The sequence below is a fragment of the Lepeophtheirus salmonis genome, chromosome 3, assembly GCF_016086655.4.
Source record: "Lepeophtheirus salmonis chromosome 3, UVic_Lsal_1.4, whole genome shotgun sequence".
Lineage (NCBI taxonomy): Eukaryota > Metazoa > Arthropoda > Copepoda > Siphonostomatoida > Caligidae > Lepeophtheirus > Lepeophtheirus salmonis.
The window spans coordinates 26,462,950-26,480,659 of record NC_052133.2 but is presented as its reverse complement, the minus strand read 5'-3'; the positions used below and the strand labels follow the sequence as shown (position 1 = coordinate 26,480,659).

Here is a 17,710-nt window from a genome sequence, read left to right as displayed (position 1 = left end):
ATTGTTGACCCATAGACTATAGGTCAACAATATGTATATTGTACCGGGCGTATAAAAAGTACTGACACCTGCCTCTAAGTAGTAATTAAAATACTCATAATTGATCAGGATGATGTTGTACATATAAAATTTTATTTTATAATAGTTTTTACTCTAACAATACACATTAATTATGAATCGGGCCACCATCAGCCTCAATAAAAGCCTCCAACCACCTCCAGAACCCCTTGCTCACGTTGGCAACTCTGTCCTTTTTCATGATCATCCACGGAGGTCTTCAGAGCATCAATATTCTGGTGGTAGACTTTGAAGGCCTTCTTCTCAATTTGCCACCAAATGGAGTAATCCAGTGGATTCAGATCTGGGCTCTGAGGGGGCCAAAGGTTCTTTGATCAGAAGTTAATGTTGCTACCCATCAACTCTTCGACAATATTGGCCGAGGGTAACCGGTATCCAACAGTAAACCCAATTGGAGGTATTTTTTCTCCAGTTGATGCCACAGCCCCAACATCATCACACAGGAGGATTTTTGGTCTTGGTGACTATCCTGATGCTGTTGTCAGCCTTGCCAAAGCATAACACCCGATCATTTGCTTGTTGTAGACGGGGTCAACAGTAAAGGTATTTTCATCAGAGAAAAAATTGCCCAGATGCTGTTGTGCTTCAGATAATTCAGGAGTTGTTGGCAAAACTGAAGACAGAGTTCTTTTTGACGTTGGGACAGGAGGGGCCTCTCAATTCTTCTAAGCAACCTTCCTCTAGCCCTTCGGATGACCTTGGCCACAGCACCTTCTTCTTCTTGGCGTACTCTAACATCTTCATCGTTGGTTTGACCTTAAAGTCCTCCATGATGTCTTCTTTGGTGGGTATTCCACTCTTGTGTTTGAACTTAAGGTTGTCCCCATCAGCCAAACGATTTCAAACCCAACAGACTGTGGCCTTGGTGGCGTTTAAGGCCTTCATGATATATGAGGTGGTCCTCTCGGCGTGGATTAAATTCCCTGTAATGGCTCTTCTTACCTCCATCGTGATATATACATAATGTTTGCTTACAATATGTACAATATCAATTAAATGGTTAGAATCTTAGCTTTTCAAAAATAAAGGGAACTTTAATATTGAATCAACAACACCTATTCAGAACTGTATTTTTAGAAGGTCCCATTACTTTTTATACACCTGGTATATACAATATACATAGTTAATAAAATTAAAAGAAACATTTAGAAGTTTTGCCAAATTATACGTCGAAATGTATAAAATTACATTTCAGTCTAGAGGTGAAATATTTCTGAATTTTCATCATCAATCTTTATAAATGCAATTTGCTACCCAGTTGCTATTAATGAATCACTCGCTTAACTTATAAAACAAGTTGATGAAATATATGTATCTATAATTTATAACAAACACAAATGGATTGATTTAAACGTTAATTAGTGCGTAATTAATAAGACTTTGAAAGCATAAAAAGAAGAATGAGATTGAGTACTTTAATAGTTTTTTCTTCTCCTCTTTACATCAATATAGTAAGCATACATGTAAATTTGGTATTTTTTTAACTGGTCTTTTAATTTGTAATTGGTAGCATAAAGAACAAATTTTATTTTCCTTAGCAGTTGCCTTTATTATTTAATTCCTGATTAGTAAATGTCCTTTCCTAAATAGATTCAAAACCTGTTTGATCGTTCGTGTGTGCTCATAAAATACGCTCAGTAACCCTGAGGATTTGTTGCGGGGATATAATTGCAAATATTTGTTCGACTCAAAGTAGAATGGGGCTCAACGCCGGAGTAATTCTATTAAATGCTCTTGTTGATATCCTTTTTTCGTTCCTCTCTTATCACAGTTCATTGTAGCTGATCTAATGAAAGGTCATGAGCATTATTCTTTCTCTCTTCCATAACATTCTTCAAATTGTTGTTCAAACATTTACTACTTTTATTTTCTACAAACAGTACATGGTGATAGTTTTAAAAACCTTTCAAAATGATGATTTGCAATTTTTAAGGATACAAGATCGACGAAATAAACAGTTATTGTTTTTTAGTGTCAAGCGTATTAAATACAGTAGTGTCTCAGAAATTGCATGCAGTCCAGTGACCAGACCTATACTCAAGGAGAGGCCAGGGCCTTGAACTTGATTTTTCTTTGCAGGTTAACTAGATTGAGATGATATTTTTATTTATTCTTAATTTTTTTGATTAACTTTTTTTATAAAATCCCCCAAAAAATTCCAATGTATTAAACATTCATGATATTAATAACCCCTCCCTAATTTTAAAGTCTTTGCAAATTTTAACGATTGTTAAGCAAAATCATTCAGAATGTGGTCACAATTCTGCAGTTTTAGTAGAAATACTATAAAGTATGTTTATATTTTCACAAATATAAGTCGAACAAAATTTGCCTTCTTTTTATGTATGTTTTATCATTTTAAGATAGAGAGATGTGGAAAATAGGGATTCCATGAAGGGATTTTCAGATGAGCAACAAATCGGTTCTCTCACAATTTGTTCAATTATTGGATGTCAAGTAATGAAATATCACCATACTTATTTAAGATATTAGGAAATTGAACATCATATGAAATTGAGAGGCTTAATTAGATAACCGTACTCAAAGTTTTGATATGGTGGGGCCCATTTGGAGCAACTAGGAATAATAATTCAACATTAATGGGACAGATAAATGCTAATAGTAAAATTATAATATGGGTCCAAGCCTCCCCCATTCTCAGTGTTTACGGTACTGTACAGGGCGTCCACAGGGGGGCTATTTTTTTTCCATAAAAGTGATAATTGTAAATTTCTCCATTTTGGGCCTTGTGATGTCCAGCTCACCATTTAAACAAAAATACCCTAATTTCTATAATAATATTTACGTTACAAAAATGGATAAACGTATGGTAAGATACATAATTTCTTGCCCATGGGCCAGGAATATGATTCATGAATCATGATGATAAATTGACTGCGACTCATATTAATTCTATGGACAGCAATGTAATGTTAGTTCGTCCTGCCACCATACTATAAAAACACAAAGTCTACGGATGAATATTCCCGCGAAAATAGAGGTACACGCCCACAATGAAAACATGAAAAGCTGATGAAAAGCCTCATGTATGTGACGTACGTAATAAGAATCAATCTGGGGGGAAAAAGATGCAAATATAATATATACCTAATATAATCAAATGTATTATTACTATAAAATAGATTTACGAATTAAAGTTGAAGGACTTTTTGAGAAAGCAGTCCATGGAGTCATAATAATTCCCATTTTTTAACATAATTAGGTCTAAATAAGGAAGATATATTTGCAACGGTACAGTAGCCAGAGAGGTTTCCACATAAAATTACGTCATTGGTATTTTAGTGATGAAAATAAAAGTACGTACGTACACGTACATTTTAGATCAAAACAAGTTGCCTTCCCTCCTCGCCCCCCCCCTCCTTTGAATGTATGCAGTGTTATACTTATGTAGTAGTAAATGAGAATACTTTAAAGCATAAAAAGTGATAAAAAATGGTACGCGCGACGTTGACTCAGGTCAAGAGGCAGAGAAGAGGGACCTCCACTTGGATTTTGAGCTCCTGCTTTTTTTCTTTTCCTCTCTCTTCTCCTCCCTCCCTCTTCTTCTTTATTGTAATTTGTATGTGTGATTTGTTTTTTTCTGCCTTTGCCTCTCTTTCTCCACCTTGTTCTTCTTTTTTCTGTTTCTTGCTTCTTGTATTTTTTTCATATTTGAAATCCGTTAAATTGAAGTAAAAAAGAAAGGAAAGAAGAAGAAGAAGAATTGACTGTAACTATTATGAGCTGACTAGTGACTACATACACTCGTACAGCTACTACAACGACAAGAAGTGAGGGAGGGAGAACCGGGGATCTCTGTTCTGTGTTCAGTGTTCCTTCTCCAATAATAATATAATCATTTGAATTTCGTATCGTATTGAAAATTTGAGAGTGGTGCTGTGTTGTACTGAGGCATTCAGTGTTGTCGTCATCCCTTCTTTTTCCTTGAGTGGTGATCTATTACAAGTTATGAAGATGACTGAGGAGTCGGATATCATGGATGGGCTCTATGGGATCAGTATGGGCGTTAATGTCGACATCAAGCGAAGTGATGGTGAGTCCCATTCCTTTTATTATTTCATTCCTTCCTTTCTGTGCATGAGTGAGTCATCCGGGATTCAAGGATAAAAGGCGGCAAATATGGAAGAAATATTTAGTACTAGTTGAGGGTACTCTGATCCATCGCTCTTAAGCCTCAGTAGAGTTTGTTACCGTCACTTGAGGGAGGATTTCCCCCTCCCTCCCTCCCTTGAATTCATTACTTTAACTTCTGCTTTAAAAAAAGGTTGAACAGGCACGTTCTGTGCCTCCCACGTACTCGACTCTACCAAAAATGTAACCCAACATTTCTGAAGCTCTTTCTTCTTCTCTGAATAAGTTGATTGTATGAACGACCACAATCATCAGTTATTATCAAGTCCTTTTGGTCATAACTGAAGAATGTTAAAATGCATGCTTTGTTGATTTACATATCAGAGTGTATGACATTGAATTTTCTATCAAAAGGAACAAAGAAATCATGCAACTTTTAATCATTGAGTAATTGTGTTCAACAATAACAAATCTCTTTTTTTCATTGACCACAGAGTTCAATGTTAAAAGAAAATAATGTCACTTCAATGTGAATACCTACTTTCAAATTATTGTATTATATTATTCAATTATATAAAATAAATTAAGTTAGAGTGAATCTGTTCTATCTCTATCTATATATACATTTATATTTATAACAATAATTACGCTACCCCTTCATTGTTTTGTGGTTGTCTGTGTGGGACTTATCTTTGAAAAAGATATGTTTGAATGGGTGGTGTTTGGAGCCTAACCTGTTAAATTTTTATATTTATACAAGCTACAAATCTTAATAATATGTAACTCTTCTTAATCTATTCATTGTTTTATTGTCTTATAAGATTTCAAACTTTCCCTAGGTATGATGACTCCAGTTTTACATGGGATTATTTTAATTAAGCAATACATTTAGATTTTTTGTATTATTTGTAATATGAAGGTAATTCATTTATTTATTTCGAAAGTCATTTTTTTTAATGTGTGTGTGGAGTTTTTGAAAACTATACATTTGTTGTGGACAATTTTTGATGGTCTGTACAAGTTGTAACTTATATAAGATGATTGTACAAGCTGCATTTTCTTCGTCTTATAATATTTTAGTTACTAGTCATTATTTGAAACCATCATTGCATCTTGATCAATTAAAATTACGCATTTATTATGCATCTACGAGTAATTTAACTGTAAACATTTGAACTTTATAATGTGGCACAGAATATGTATTATCACATAGTAATTTTCTTCAAAATAGTCAAAAAGTATCTCATATAAGGAATATTCAATTACCCTAATCATAAATTCTTATTTTTAAATTATTCATCTCATTTTAAGATTACAACTCGTATAATTTTGCTCATTCAAGTTATAACTTGTACTCAATCGCAAATTGTACACAACATTTGTATAAGAAAGAAATATACACGCTACTTAAAATCATTTTGTAGAATTTGTTTATAAGCTGCTCTAGCTCTGAACTTTCCGTTAGTTTTGTGCCTACATGGAGTTATAATTAATTTATGCTTCTTTACTCTAAAGGTAACTATTTTGATTTTGAATAAATTATATCGTCATTTGTTGGAGAAGGTTGTTTATACATAGATGTAAAGTGTGGGAGTTACGGAAGGGACTTGGTCGCTAAAATAATGAATGTTGTATTGTTGAATCTATATTTATTTATTACTTTAACTAATAATCATGAATAATTAATTTACAAATTGTTATGCCTACATCATTTCATTGATTTTCTCTTATTCTCATATTGATATCTCATTTAATATTATTGTCTACTCTGAAGCCTTTAAAAAATCAAGTGGCTTTCATTTTAGCGTAGGTTGAATATCAATACATAGCCTTTGTACATATTCCTTTGAATTGTTTATCTACCTGCGTTACAATGACTCTTTCTTCAATTTAATTAATTTGAAATAACACACATATAACTACACATGATTCAGAAAATACATAAAATGTATTAAAATAATAATTATCTTTGTTGGCAAATCTTCTAAAGAAATAAAGGAGAATAAGGACCTTAAGAAGATTAGAAGACCTAATGCATATAAAATAAGGCGAGGAGTAGAACAAGTATTTTGTCGCCACTTTTTTTTTTTTTTTTTTAAATAATAATACATACATAAATACTTAGATGATGTAAAGAAATTTGACTCCTTCTGACTTATCTATCCATATTGTTGGGCTCTTGTTATCTTATATTTGTGGAGAGTTAACATAAAAACTATTTTGAATATATATAAAGAAATATAGAAGTGTTCATTATTTTTTTTTACATTATATACATATAACCCAATATTTCACTGATATATTTCGTTCAGTTGTAGAGTTTTTATTCAATTTTCTGGTTTAAGTTTATATACCCATGAGTGTTAACTATACTTAAGAACCTTCATTTGCTATATGAGAAGGTTAATATGGACCGATGTCACTTATGAAATAAATTAACAATTTATAATTATTTCATTGTGATGATGAATTTTGCTTCTTTGGGTGCAATTTGCGGTAGCTCCACAGAATAATTTGATTAGAGTTGAAAAGAGTACAAAAGATGTCATCCATAATCAATTTTGAGAAAAATAATTGGAGCTTACTTTTGTGTCTATGCTCCAAATATGTAGATAATTCTGAACTTGCATACACTATTTGAGTTGTTCTGCTTTTACACCGACAACGATTATCTTCACCTCTCTCTCTCTCTCCTTGGCACTTACGTATAAATTGTACATCATTACTCACAATTACCACAAATTGTCGTCCCTTGTTCTTTAAAAAAAATGTAAGTCTACTCATTTTATAGTTATAATTCTATATAGCCATTGTAATTATTGAATCTTTAAATCTACTCTTAATCTAGTGGATATACTTATTTTGGCTGGAGTTTTGATACCCATGTTTCCGATGATTTTGCAAAGAAGTATTGTCTTTGTTTCTTTTGTTAAATACCATACATATTATCTAGGTAAAATAGGTAAGTGGTTGCTTACTCATAGTAGAGTAAATGAGTTCTATTAATAGATGTGCACTATATACAGAAGAATGAATCAAACACTGGTAGTTCTGGGTGGCAGCTAAGCGATTATATATACGTACTCTGGGCCATAACATTAAAAAATCCTCAAGTTTTTAATTTTTTCCTTAAACCTAGTCATGTTAAGGATTCCTGTATATAATGTTTTTTTTTAATTCATATCAAGAGCTTTTATTTATTATCAGACATTAATAGGTTCTAGGAAAAAATAAGAAAGTTAAGGATTTTTATGTTTTAGCCCTGAGTACATATATAAGCTATCGGTGGCCACCTAGAATCACCTCCAATTTTGTGCATTCTTTTATTACATGCTTATATCATCAAGTGTCACATTTGGGAGAATAAGTAAGAAAATTCATCAAAAAAATTTAAATCATTGGGCGTTTGATATACCCAAACGCACAGTGTCGTCAAATCTATGTGTACCAAACTAGAGTCAGAGAGAGACTAATTTCAATTAGTAATTTCTATTATATTATATTTTTATTGCAGGTATGATCTATTATATTATATATTATTATTATGTACTACTATAGCTATAATTGAAGTTTTCTTATACATATGTATAATGCTTATGTTAATAATATAATAACTAAGATAGTATGTATCTAATAGATAGTGGAGAAAATATATATTGGAAGTGAAGTGATCTATACATTAATGTAGGGAAAATTGACTTCGTTTATTTACATACATAGTACATTGTTCATGTTGTTAGGGCAATAATCATTGATATATATATATAACATAATATCCAATAGACCGTTATATTGATATTTCTTAAATTGCATTACTTGGTGATTCATGCTATTTTATTGATAAAAAGTACAGAAACAAGGATACATACATACTACTAGTGATGAGTGGGTTGCCTTTTGGAACAACTTTTGAATTCTGTGTCCAATATAGAAAATTTGACTAACATGAATCCTTACATACTTATCGAACATACCTCAATTCAATGTATTTATTTAAAAATTTACATTTACAAAATTGCCCATGAACCTTTCCACTCATGATTGAATTATCTTCTATGTAAATTAATTTTTTCGTGTGACATAATGTTTTTAAATATAACTTTCATTCTCAAAAAAAAAAAAATATGTAAGAACTTGTTGCATAAATGGCAGATCTCGCACCCTTCAACTGTTATTATCAATCTTAGTTAAAAAAAAGTCCTCAGATCAAATTCAAATTTATCTTTTCTATGTTTGAAATAATGTGTGCGAAACTCAATTTTATAGCATAACAGCGTATGGTAATAAAGATGCATACATACTAGGGATCCTTTTATTCTTCACTATCGAGAAAATTCATTGAAAATCCTGATATATTAAATATTAATTATTATCATGTATTTACGATATATAAAACTCACATTTAACAAAAAAGTGTTGAGTGTTTAAGTTGGGATGTGATATACTAAATATTATCCATATATTTATTTTTCAACAATTTGATATTATAATTTTTATCAAAAGAAAGGTATTTCATTTACAATGATTAATATTTATATATTTATGATGTATTTGAGTATATATATAAGATAAAAGGACTAGTAGTGACGCACGAAAATAAGATGGCTCTTATAGTAAGATGCAATAATTCAAAACATTTTGGTGTTTCGTTGGGCATCATTTATTATCCATGTTCAATACACATAATTTTATATTATCATAAATCCTTAAAAGGTGTAGCACGAGTGATTTTTTGATAGGTATTTAACGTTTCATTTAATGAATTATGTAATTAACTTAAGCTTATATGTGGCCTTTTACACAAAGTTAAAACACAAATTCAAATTATAAGTGAACAAGAGAGTCCCGTCCGGACTCAACTTTTTCGGAGTTGACTTATCTTTTTCCCTTAGTCTCTCAGCTAATCTAATGAAGTCATGACAGCTAAGCTGCTCTCCTCTCAAACACTTCAAATTTTTATTGTTAAGATGTTCATTACCTATTTTTTTTTTTTTTTTTTTTTTTTTTTTTTTTTTACATACCGGCAAGTCATATTTTATACAATTCTATTTATGATTGTGTATAAATAAAAATGTCCTATCTGGAAATTTCAAAATTGATTGATAGGAAAAATGTTGTGTTTTTTTTTTTTTTTTTGCTTAATAAAATTTATGTAATGCTAGTAAACAGTCCCGTAATCACAATTTTTTTATTGGGGACCTTGTTGAAGTAACACACAAAAAAAATTGGATTAAGGCTTTAAGGCTCTAGTAAGCCAGATAGGAGGCAATTATATTGATAAAAGCTACAATCATAAAAGTAATGGAAAAATTATTTTAACATAGTGTCAAAGATAAACTGTACAAGAACACAGTAGTAGTATTAACTCCATTTTTGAAATTTCAAACAAAAATTAGATTGTTATACTAGAGCAGCGATATTATTAAATAATTAAATGTAATATTTCCTGGGAACTTCTCGTAGGTGTAAAATCGCGGGAGATAAGCATATTAGGAGGGTCATTCATTGTTTTAATACGGTGAGTATTGTTGAAAGTTAGGATGATAACGTCATGAGTCACATCATTATCATCTTTGTTTGATTGAGTCAAAATCGTTATTTCTCTCCAAAAAAACCTACATTTGTGCGCTTTTATCAATATGAATGTACGAAATGTTCATAATAAAGTCTCATTTGAAGTCATTGATGCGTTGATAAAATGTATTTGTTCTGCATCATCTAAATAGGCAGTTTATATGAGGTTTGGTTTAATTCAGTTATATATGTGAGTGTGTATATATTTCTTAGAAGTAAAGGAAGTTATACTACTGTTAGTAACTACTATATACCTTATTTTTAAAGTCATGGAGAATGATACTTTTAATCTCTCATTTCATGATTATATATTGAATATAGAAATTTAATATAATATAGTAAGAAGTCATTTGTATGTATGTAATAGCAATTGTGGAATCAGTTTTAGTAGTAGAAGTAACGTCGGAACCGTTAGGTTTTTCTTTCTTTCTGTATAATCTTATAGCTATATGTGTATGTACTCTTACATAAACCGCGAAAACCATATATGTATAAATATTTTTCTTCCTAATAATATCTTTAGTAACATGTGAGATTAATATTATGTATTTTTCGTCAGAATATTAAATAGAACATATATTAATAACTTACTAATTAGGTATTATGTTCCTGTATACCTACGATAAAAATGAAATCAAGTATGGAATTATTGCAAAGGGGGTAGGTGGTATGTTAAGATCAATGTGCAGTAAAACCTCGGAACAAGACGCTGATTTATTTTGGAGGCAGTGTCCAGTTCTGAATCAATTTTTCCTCTTAGAAAGAATTGAAAAGCGGATTATGTAATCCGCTTTTCTTAAACATCAAGTTTTTATCTCTTAGCGTTGACTTTTTTTATTGTGCTCAAGTTTAAGAGAAATATGGTTAGGGTTAAATAATACACAGTAATAACTTGTCATACAAGTTTAATTCATTCCTGGACGTAGCTCACAAGTCAAAGCAATTGATGCCATAAGAAGTAACTTAAAAAAATGGCGACTGAAGAGGCTCTCGTGTAGTGTCGCCAACTCTTGATCAGCTCTTATAAAAAAAGAATCTCTCATATCAATCCACATTTTTCTCCGAATCTCAAAAAATTCAAAAGCCATCTAAAAAAACTACTATGTAACTTGTAACTCAAGGTATTACTGTAATTTAAATATGAAGCTTATCATACAATCTCTGGAATCTTTCAATGTTTTTTTATCTAAAGTACTGCATAAAATAACTACTAACGATGAAAATGCAGTAAAAACAGCTTGGAACAGAACAGCCTTAAAATGGTTTAAAACCCATAAAAAACAATATTCACGGGAGTCGAGTCGGATTCTAAAGTTATGTTCGAACTGCTTAAGGCTAAGTCTTCTCGCCATTTTTCGTCGACCACCGATTATGTATATCAAGTACTAAGGTGGTCGGATACAGAGGTATAAATAACTGTATAAAGGACATAACTGGGGTTTCTTGGACGCTCCACCCCCATTCATCATCATTGTCTCAAGTTATATGGAGCTTAAATGCGTTAATTTATTATGTTTTCTTTTGCCTTTTGTATTTATTTACTTATTTCTCCTTCCTTTTCGGTTGACTTGCCAACCGTTGACTCTGAATACACAAACATGGAATGGAATATTATAGCACTTTATTCATAATTATCACAGTCGTCGACTCTCTTCTATTATGTACTAGCGGTAGTACTGGAGTCATTTTACGGAGTAATAGGGACTCGACAAATAGAAAACGTTTGCTGTAATAATGTAGAAGTTAACTCTCCAAGAATTCATAAATGTTACTCGCGGTTTTTCATTTTTCCACGTTGCTACTCAATGCTTAGATATTCTCTCAAAAATGAAATAATAATAACAGCTTCATATTTTTTTAAAAAATATGATGTGATGAGCCAGGTAGTTCTTTAGTCTTTGGAGTGCACGGCGGCTCTGCTTTACCTAGATATGCTCGTTGCTAAACATAATCTAAAATCACATTAATTATTTTTTTACTTTATATACATATGTAGTTTCTTTTTAAAAGAGCAAAAATGACTGTACGGATTGCATACATACATCTTATTTTTTACTCTCTTGATCACTTTTTAAGTTGAATCAATGTTACTTTATAAAAAAAAAAAAAAAAAACACGACAAATAGCAAGATTTCTTACAAAAAACCAAACATGTCTCACTCAATTCAATCAAATTGTATCTACTCACTGAATACTCAAATTGTAGGACGTGGTAACAGTGAAATGCCATAATTTCCTTTATGGAACGTCCATTTAGATTAAAGGGAGCAAGAGTTGATGCTATAACAAATACGCAATAGTGTAAGTGCATACATACTAATTTTGCTTTACTAATATAGATGTCTAAAATATTATGAATGCTGTTGCATGAAACATGTATGTACCTATTAGTACATATAGATACTATATCCGATATTGATTTTTTCCCCGTTTCGGTCTTAAGTGATTAAGTGGGACTGCAACCGAATTTTAATCTTTTTCAAATCGTAGGACTGTATTTCTCCTCATTCCAGTTTTATGAGTTATCGCATCAAGCTTTTAAATAAGCTCACAACCTAAATTGTTAACTGTAAAAAATAAAATAAGAAAAAATTGGGGAAAAAACCACAACAACATATGGTGGTGGTTTAAATTAATATAAAAATTTTATAATACGCCGCAGACTTTTCTCCTGCATTTTTTAGAGGCCTGGACACAGCTGACGGTGAATTGTTAATCTTCCTGGCCATGTTAGTAATTGAGGAATGCAGTTTTTTCTTGAAGGCCGACTTCAGGTGGTTGACGGACACGTAGGGTTTCCCGCTTGTTCCTGGAATGGGTCAGAGGTCCTCTTCGACCTTATTCTGCATTAAAACATTGCAAATCGTCTTCTCCAAGGCCTCAGTTTGCTTCCAGATGGCCTGCTGGGATAATCCTGCACGGAGGAGCGCTACTATCTCAATCCTCTTCTCTTTTTGCGTGCTTATGGTGGCGGCTAGGAAAATGTTTTTCTAAGGAATTGACAGCTAGATATTTGTTCTACAACATTGCTTATCGGAACCTTGTAAAAAAATTGCTCTTAAGTCTTAACCTCCCAAAATTTGCATAATAGAGATGAGTAAATAATAACAGTTGGCCTAGTGTATAACAGCTTAACAGAATTGTGCCATTTCATATTGCATATGACGTCATTGTACTGATGTTCACAATTTAGAAACACACATGAGAGGAATAAAAATTCATCAATAAAATTAGTCTAGTCGAGTAGTTATTAGCTTTTTAATCTCTTACCCAATTTTAGAATTTTTATTTTTTGTAAAGAAAATGAATTGTCTTGAAACACTGATCACGGAATTCATTTTGAATTTTAAATTCGAAGAATCTGTCGTAGAAGGTTTACACATAAGATTGAATTAGTTAGGTTTTAAAAGACAAAACAGTGTACTACAATTCCTCGTATTACTCTTCAGTACCAACTTTTTGATTTGGGAGTGGAATAATTAATACTTGGGCATCTTTTTCCATTTGACTTGCAAGGCCATCACCTGAGCCGGATATTTTGTCTTGAAGACCCCCTGAATCCCTTCTACTGATTTAGATAGGTATCAGTCATTTACTCTGCTCACAACAGCATCCACGGTGGGAATCTTCTTATCGGATTACATTTTTCACAGTGTAGCCATTGTGCTTTACGTATGTTAGGACTATTTGCAACCCTTTCAACCTTCCTACCTTCAAATCATCCGTCAAAATGTGTAAAACAGTTCTTGCATATGATTTTATTCACAAATCTCCTTTGAACAGGGTCCTGATGGTGTTCTCGTCAATTTCAAATTGCAAGGCCAACTTTCCCATGGAGATCACGGGGGTCTTCCTCGGTTATTGATGGGATACTGGCAACAATATCATTGTCACGTTTTCACCCCTTCTTGACTTTCTTCTCACATCTATACCTTCATTCAGATACTTCTTAATGTAGTAGACTGTGGCCAAGCAAAAGCAAGCAATTCCTGCACCCATTTTTTGGTTTAATTGTGAGCGGAGCAAATCAGACACACGTTACGTTTTCTTTTTTATTCATGTTAATGCATTTTTCCATTTAAACAAAAAACTGCATATCGGAACTTTGAAATGCTTTTTAAAGTAACCTCTTTAGATTAATATTAGCGGAGATACAGAGCTCTTAATTTAAATCAGGTTTAGGTATGCACCCTGTTCAATATTTTCAAAAATTTGGCTAACTACCAACTTATTTTGGTCCTTTTTCCCCATTTCTTTTCGGAGTAAATGTTGCAGGATACAATAAAGCAACAACGAGAACTCTATAATTTCCAACCGAAACCCAACTATCAGTAATTATGTAATGTTTACATTCATTTTTTTATATTTTTATGCAAATTGATGATAACAACCATGTGCTGCTATATTACTAAAAGAAGAAAGGACCTCTTTGATGGATTTATTTTTTGTTAAAGAAAATCTTTACAATTACATATACTGTCTATAATAATACACTTATTAGTATTTAATGTATGTGTATTTTATAATATATTTATAAAGGTAGTTTAAGTTGAATGAAAGCAAAATCGATTATTGCGTGCAGGATGTAAATACTTTGAAGTAAGGAAAGTTATATTAGTAGTCTTGTTATAAAATAGAAGAATTAGTATGTGAAATACGGAAGTTGAACTTAATTTATTGGAAGAAAATAATCATAATTGTGTTGTGATTGTTATTCTAGTAGCAATAAGGAGTCAAACGTATAATAATTTGATGGACGATCTATTCTTTCTTATGTAAAATACATTTATTGTACAATTTATATTAGGGTGCCCCGTTTTTGGATTAATACTTTTTTTTCCCTTGACAAAAAAAACTTTTCTGCTGGTGACCATCAAAAAGCGGACATGCAAAGGTTATTTAGTTAAGTCTGGTTGTTTCGAGATTTTTTTTTTGCCTCGGAAGGGGTATTTTAAATATTTCCCGTGTACCGTTGTCCCAAATATGTTTTATGAGTCAAAAATTGTATTTTTTTATATATCTTAGTATTGGTTTTCCGTAAACAAAATTGTACACCTTGTTTTTTATCATTTAAGAACTGTTTAATGATTTGCCGTTTCCCAGTTTTATCACACATAACGGAACAAAATGTAACCCTAGTAGAAGTGATAGATGTTGAAGTAAAAGGAGGTACATTATCTTTGATAAAATAGGGGAACTCCATAAATTAAAAAGGCCTATATCATACCATCGATGACCTGAGAAATTTCAAACATTGCCAGTCAGTTGTTTAATTGTCTCTAGCAGAAAAGCTCATGTGTAGGGGGAAAAATAATTGTAACTCGATAACATGAGTCACATTTAATTTATATTCAAGTTACGAGGCTTCAAAACTAACATATTTCTGTATTTAGAGATAATGTTTTCATTAACATCACCCTGATATGAATGCACTTTTCCTTCATCTTACTCATGTACTATGTAAATTGATAGAGCTGTAGCCATATAAACAGTATTTTGTTTATTAACTACTGTCATTCTAAAAGAGCATTATTAATGCATAAACAAACATGGTTGCTAGTGTATCTACCTAATGGAGTCATATCTTTCAATAATTAAAATGAATTTTAGTATATATAGCCTACAACTCGACGTTAAAATATTTATGATCGATTGTTTGAATGTAAAATGGAACATATTCCATATTAACTTCAATTTTCAATAAATCATTTCAGACATTCGGAACGGATTTAACTCATCTACTAAGGCAAGTTGCGCACTACTTTTGGATGTTCAAGTTAAGTCTTGTTTTGCAAATTGTCAGATTAATAAATATGTGGAGGCCAATATAAAAATAATCTTGAACAAAAATCAAGAAAATCCCCCCAAAAAATTTATTTCATACATTTCACATACATATTTGAGTCGATTATAGGTTTTGTATTTAAATTTTATAATATATATCTAGTTTGATTGAGAAACAGCTATGACACAGGGTATAATATTTTGTTGGCGCAACCATATAGATGTATGTAAATATTGCAAATACTAATAGTTCATCATTGATTTAGAAGTTAAGTGTTTGGAATTCAAGTATTTATATTAAATATTATATTCATAGTTTGATCATCTCTCAATAGTATTTTTGAAAGATTATCCCGTATACATGTCTCTGCAGTAAAAATGTAAGTAGCTTTGTGAAGCTAAGCTGAATGATATATCTACTAGTCTTATCTCAATACCAATGTTTTCGTACCCTTTTCGCTACAAAAATTTATATCGATATTTAGATCATTTATCATACTATTTTGACTAAAGGTATTGAACAAAAAAAAACAATTCACAACTTGGGAAGAAGCAAGCTCAAATGTATAAAAACTTTTTTCTTTTCTATTTTGGTGTAGGGGTGGGGTGGAGCTAAGAAATTTGTTGATTAAGTCATCTATGGATCATATTTTTATGACGTAATCCTGCTGTATGTACTAGTTTCAATACCAATCTAGTATTATTGGGTTTCTGAAAATTCTATATCGAACTAATTTCGTCCAAGTTTGGTCTGGACTGGTCTTGCAGTAAAATTATGTGTTGTTCCCACAAAAAAGGGGGACTTGTGCAAGATTTTATTTTTATGTAGCGTCCTTTTTTAGAAAAGGAAATTTCGGTTCATGGCTTCATTCCGCGGTCTGGATCGAAATTTTGGTACAGAAAAAATTACTTAATTAAAACTGGGGTATGGAAATTGGTCTTGGACTTAATTTCAACACTATTGTTGGGTATACTGGTACTATAGGTATACTGGGGCACTGATGCATTTCAAACAGTGGTATACTTGTTATTAAAATCGGTACTTTGAAGCCATTACGTTGTACAAAAATGAGCTAGTCTACTATGTACAAATCACTTAATACTGCACAGAAAAAAAAAGGTCACTGAACGATTTTCATCACTTTATGGTATTATTTTTAATGATCCATTAAACCACTATAATGCCGGTTTACGGAACAACACAAATGCCTACATATATATGCAATGTTGTGTCAGTCTTTATTTAATATTTGGCAATATGGATGCCTGATTGAATAAAGATAAATGATGCTATTTGTGAGTAATGGGTTTAAAAAAATCAACCCGTCACTCCTATTCTGTTTTCAATCGAAGATAATAATTTAGGAAAGAAATAGCATAAATATTTTAAAATCACAGTTAACTTATGTAAATAAAGTTATAACATAAAATATATAACATCGGGCTGCGATTAATTAAAGTAGAAGACTCACTTACGGAAAGAGTTGAATGTTAAAAACTTTAAAGCGGTTTGTTGGACGACCTCCAAAACATATTTAAAATTTGTTCTTAATCATGTTTTACCCAAATGCATAATTTATGCCTATGAGAGTGCAACATTTCTAAGAAAAGTTAGAAGTGGAATTACTAATATTGTGCAAAGTATTGTCATAGCTACTTTTCATGACCGGGAAGAGGATTCTACTTATGTAGGTACGTTGAAAGAGTGGCAATTGTTTAGTCAATGTGATTGTGTTGAATGCGATCGATTCCCATTCAGCCCCGTCATGAAAACAATCATTATTTCGGACTTCTTCAAATAAACATATATATATATGTTCATATACATACATAGATGTAGATGTACACACTGCGTATTATATCTGTATAATGAATATCAACATCATCAAATTTAGTGAAGTAAGGTCGCATACACCACTTTGTTATTTAATGACATCCAACAATATCCACAGCATATACTCATACTACCTCTTGTTACTTAACCATTTGCTATTTTTGGACATTTTGTTCATGCTCTCTTTCTTTCTCTTTTACTCCATGTGCTACTACTACTTCCCCTCCTCCTCTGCACTGTTGTTGTGTAAGCCCCTAAATGCTTTTTATTTATTCTCCCTCTCCTGTATGTATAATATTTTTTCTATGTTTATTTTTCAACAAGAATAACAAAAAGAACAAGAAAATC

The 17,710-nt window shown here is 31.6% G+C and overlaps 1 long non-coding RNA gene across 1 annotated transcript; it reads right to left on the bottom strand.

Annotated features, from left to right (window-relative positions):
* Positions 1 to 110: 110 nt before the first annotated feature.
* Positions 111 to 3,494, bottom strand: LOC139904979 (uncharacterized). Its single transcript, XR_011779343.1, has 2 exons — positions 3,212 to 3,494; positions 111 to 3,153 (listed from the first exon to the last, which is right to left on the bottom strand). It is a non-coding gene; the product is annotated as an uncharacterized lncRNA (long non-coding RNA).
* Between the last annotated feature and the right edge of the window lie 14,216 nt (positions 3,495 to 17,710).